Genomic DNA, 5,404 nt, shown 5'->3' with positions numbered 1-5,404 from the left:
GCCCGCCCGCCGCCACCGCCGGCCCGGGCTGAAGGCTGGACCCCAGCCAGGGACCCCAGCCAGGGACCCCGGGGCTGGGGAAGAAATGGGGGGAAGGCAGGGTTGGGGTGGGGATTGAATGGGGGGGTAGGGGGAGATCGAATGGGGCGGGGATTGAATGGGGGGTTGGGAGAGGTCGGATGAGGGCGGGGATTGGGTGGATAAAGGGGTGGAGGGAGGATGCTTGGGGGCGGGGTACGGGGTTGAGTGAGGAGGGCGGGGGAGGGGAGGAAGAATAAAGTAGTGGGGGACGGAAGCGTGGAGGGAGGCCGGGACAGAATAGTGGCGACGGGGCGAGGGAGAAGCAGAGTTTGAATGGAAGGGAAAAGCGGGGGCCAGCGAGCAGGAGCCGAGGAGGGGGCCAGGAATGGGACGGGAGGGGGGAGGGGAGTGCCCACTCCTTCGTCAGCATCAATAACAGCTGTTATTTATTGAGGGCTGGTCCCCGCGCAAACAGGCATTTATTGGGCGCTTCCCGTGTGTGCCAGGCACTGTGCCCAGGGGCGAGGGCTTAAATCCCAGTTGGGGCCCCATCCCATCCCGGCTCTCTCCTCCAGGGGTTTGATCTGCCTGGGGCCTGCGCTTGGGTTTGATGCTGGAACTCATGGCTAGTCCCAGGTCATCGATGAAGAAATGAGACCAGCGACCAGCGAGGGTTCTGATCTCCGTATCCGTGAGCCAGTGAATGAAGGTGCCCTGGAAGGGCGGGGTTGGGATTCCAGACTCAGCCCCCTGGGGACCGGGCTCTAGGAGGTGACAAGTCAATGGACCCCTCCTTGGTTTAGGATTGCAGACAGTTTCCAGGCACCCGACCCCCTAGCTGAGCAGAGCTTTGATCTCTTGATTTTAGATTTACTCACCCTGGTAGTGGGGCTAGTAAGAGGCATTATGGAGTGTTTGGTGCAGGAGAGGAGGGCTTTCATTTAGCCACAAATATTTAAGTGTGTGTGTGTGGGGTGTTCTGCTGGGGACACTGCCAGGGCACAGTAGCAGTCTCCTCCCACTTTCTCTTGAACTTGGAATGACACGTGCCAGGACTAACTGCAGCACCCCTGTCTTCATCCCCTAGGGCAACTCTGTCTAGTGTTTGCCCCCACTTCCCAGGGCCTTTTGTCTGCCCCACTCCCTGCTTTGAGAAATGAGTCTAAATCATCTCTGGCCTGTACAAACCACCTCACGATTACCCAGATGCCTCCTCTGAATCCTTGCTGTGCCTTTTCAGCCTCCCCTCATGTGGCTGGGCCACCTGCCCCTAGTCTGGGGATGGGGTGGCCTCCAGACCACAGGGGCAATTTCATGGCCGCTTTGAGCCCACGTACTCCCAGGCGCTGCCATTTACCGGCTATAAAACCTCTTTCTATAATTATTCTGCAAACTTTGGCTCTTTTCATTCATTTTTTTTACCCCCCTCTTTCCTGAGCTGCGGGCAGCTCCAGAGTTCCCTTGGGGTCTCCTTTTCCTGTCTGGGCGGGGGGGGGGGGGTGGGGTGGGGTGGGGTGTGTGTGTGTGTGTGTGTGTGTGTGTGTGTGGCTTCGGGCTGGGGGATGGGCATGGCACCTACTCTCAGTCCATGCTTTTGCAGGGAATCCTGGGAAACAGACTTCTGTATTTTGAGTCTTGTGTTTGTGGCTTTTTCTTTTTTTTTCCTCTTTTTAACACTGGGAATTGTATTTAGGGCCTCATGACTACCCGTGCTCTACAGACCCTGGCCATGGCCCCCACCAAGTTCTTTTGTTTTTAGTTTATTTTTCAAATAGGGTCTCCTAACTTTTGTCAATCTGGCCTTAACTGTGACCTCTCCCCCTTCATCCTTTGTCTCCTGGTTTTATTTTTATTTATTTGCTTGTTTATTTTGGCTGTCCAGGGGTTTGAGCTCAGGACTTCCTGCTTGCTGAACCACTTCTTCATTTCCCTTTCTGCTTTTAAAATTTCTATTTATTGGGCTGGGAATATTAGTGGTAGAGTGTGCCTTGCATTCACAAAGCCCTGAGTTCGATTCCTCAGTAGCACATACACAGAAAAAGCTGGAAGTGGTGCTGTGGCTCAAGTGGTAGAGCGCTAGCCTTGAGCAAAAAGAAGCCAGGGACAGTGCTCAGGGCCCTGAGTCCAAACCTCAGGACTGGCAAAAACCAAATTAAAACAAAACTTTTTATTTATTTATTTATTTTTGTTTTTGAAGTGTCTTCTGTTTTCGTTTTGCTCTGGAGCAAATCTGTGATTCTTCTATTTTATACTTCCTGCTGTAGCTGGGATGACAAGCATGTGCTACTGTGCATGGCTATTGGTTGAGAAGAGTCTCTGGAAATTTTTGCCTGCCTGTCCTCAGTCCTGATCTCTTCCTCCTGATGGTAGCTAAGATTACAGGTGTGAGCCATCACTAGGTGTGTGTGTGTGTGTGGTTACTTTTAAACGACAATCTCATTGTGTTGCAAGAGGATGTTCCCAAACAGGGCACAAATTAGCCTCTTATTCAGCTTCCTGAGTAGCTGGGGTTATAGTTGTGAGTTGCCTGCACCTGGCTGGGCTGACTTTAAAAGTCCTTTTCAAGCTGGGTGTCAGTAGCTCACACATGCAATCGTAGCTCCATAGGAGGCTGCAACCTGAGGACTGCAGTTCAAAGTCACCCTAGAGAAGGAAAGTCTATGAGGCTCTTATCTCTAACAAAAGCTGGAAGTGGGGTGTGGCTCAAGTGCTAGAGTGCCAGCCTTGAGTGAAAAAGCTAAAGAATAGTGTCCAGGCCCTTAGTTTGGGTCTTAGTACACACACACACACACACACAAGCACGCACATACGTGTACACACAAAATTCTGTTATTTTGCCATCTTTCCACTCTAAAAAGATGTTGTTTCTGTAGGCATGCAATACCTTAATCCCGCCACTGGGGGCGAGATGGAGTTCCCTTGTTGGCCTGGGAGAGTTAGAGTGAGGGAAAGTTGAAGTCAGGGCTACCCAGGATGGCCTTAATGCCTTGGCCCTGGCTCTGAGGCCTGTTTGAACTAAACTGCCTTAGGAGGTAAGGTGCCCATGCCCACATGGAGAGATGGAGGCACTGTGGGGCTGAGTTGTTATGCCTAGATTTCCAGTCCCCAAAGACCACCAAGGAGCCGATACCAATGCAAGCTCAAGCCTGGACTCCCAACCGTCACCAACACAGCGGATCTGGATTGACAGCCCCGACCCTCAGATAGGCAGGGTTTTTATTGTGATTACAACAGGGGCAGGGTATTTCCAACTTGGCAGATACTTGATTGGATGGCATTTAATAAGCAAGTCTTGTCCTATTTCTATTGGCTATCTACCCTTTCAGTTATCTATTTTGGCTTTGATATCGGGAACTGGCCTCGATATCAGGAATTGACAACAGGTGGTCAGGTAGCACTGATGCAGGGGGTTAGTACAGGGGGTAGAGCAAGTCACAAATGGGTTAAGCAAGCCGTTTACAGAAGCAGAATGTTGCGGTCAGGCTGACCTAGTACCAACTTTATTTTAACAATTGCGACCATGTTTTCCCATTACCACTAAGCAAGCTTGAGCGGGCTAAAACAATCCAGTACTCAATCATAAGTAAACCAACCCAACAGTTACCATGGCATTTCTACTACTATTATGGTATTTTTATAGTCTATGACTATGATCATTTTTTACTGTTACCATGGTTGTTACCCAGCTATAGAGGTGAACTAGTGCACCCTATATTTTTAAATGTCAAACTACAAGAATCTAGTCTCACGGGTGGGGGTGCAGCCCTCTATCATGGAGTCATCACCAGGGTTTAGAAGCTGTTATAATTTTAACACTAAAACTTATATTTAGTTACTTCAGTTTTCAGGTCAGCCCTTACAGAGTAACTTCCTGTGGTTACTGAACTAGTTGCAGACAACTAGGAAAAAAAAGTCCTGCTTCTAGCTGGGTACTGGTGGCTCACACTTGTAATCTTAGTTACTCAGGAGGCTGAGATCTGAGGATCATGGTTTGAAACCAGCCTAGGAAGACAAGCCTAAGTCTAAAATATGCTTACCTCCAGTTATCAATAATTAATTTATGCTTGCACTGGGGCTTGAACTCAGGACCTGAGTGCTGTCCCTGAGCTTTTGTACTCAAGGCTAGCACTAACACTTGAACCATACCTCCATTTCTAGGCTTTTGCTTGTTAATTAGAAATAAGAGTCCCATGGACTTTCCTGCACAGGCTGGCTTCTAACCGTTATCCTCAGATCTTAGCCTCTTGAGTAGTTAGGATTACAGATATAAGCTACCACTGCATGGCTATACTTTTATTGATGGTACTTGACAGGAATCTGCTTTGTTCTCATAACTCCTTGTTGCTTCCCTTTTAGCCCATTCTTTTTATGTACCCAAAGATCCTACATGAAGGACTTGCCTCTTCCCTCTAGATCCATTCTATGTATCCAAAGACGGAATATGAAGGATTGACCTCCACCCTATTGCCTCAGGCCCATACACAAGTGGAACCTCAACATGGGAACCTGCTTTGATATGCAGGCAGGACATTTCACTTAGGCCCAGCTTTAAACAACCCTTAGTGTGCCAAAGGGGAAAAGCCCCAACTTACTAGATATAGTGGTCCCTTCATTAACCACTGCCTTCTTGTTCAGACCCCCATATAAGCCTGGTCCAAACTTACCCCCACGCACAACCTCCAAACCCGTAGGAAGGTCTGTGCCCCTCCCTGTTCCTCATTAAACAGTCCGCACCTGTTGATGATCGAATCTGGCCTATTCATTTTCTGTTCTCCTCCATTTTCCTAACATATGGTGCTTGAAACCCAGGAGAGGAAAAGCGTCTGGAGTGACTGGGTCCCTCTACTCGCCTCCTGGCCACCTCTCATTGAGCCTTTTTCCTTCTCTCTCCGAGGCTTTTTGCCATCGGGAACGTAGAGCCTGCCCAAGCTTACTTTGGGCTAAATAGCCGCTTGAACCGACATGGTGGACTTTGCCTCTGTAAGCGGTGCTTGCCTTGTGGATGGCCACCCCGAGTGGCCCCCTGCATAAACCCAGAAAAGGCCTCATCTCCCCCTGTTCTCTCTCCCTCACCTGTTCCTGGACTCTGATCTCCAGGCAGGAGGTTCTTGGCCGTTTGACCCACTCCACCCACCACCACCTAAAAGCCTTCAGGACAAGGTAACCAACCAGCTGGGTCCCTGGCGGAGGCTCCCCAACACGGACATGAGGACTCCAGGAGTCCCCCACCTTCCTGTCTATAGGGTCCCCAGAGACTCCAGGAGTCTCATCCATTCCGGACCCTCTGACACCCTCTCCTAATTATTGGGATCCTTCAGTTTGCCTTCCCAAAGCCTCAGGGATGCCTGAAGCGGCGGGACAGGCTCCATTAGCCCTACCAAAA

Source organism: Perognathus longimembris, chromosome 3 (genome assembly GCF_023159225.1).
Source record: "Perognathus longimembris pacificus isolate PPM17 chromosome 3, ASM2315922v1, whole genome shotgun sequence".
NCBI lineage: Eukaryota > Metazoa > Chordata > Mammalia > Rodentia > Heteromyidae > Perognathus > Perognathus longimembris.
Note: the sequence above shows the minus strand (reverse complement) of the source record.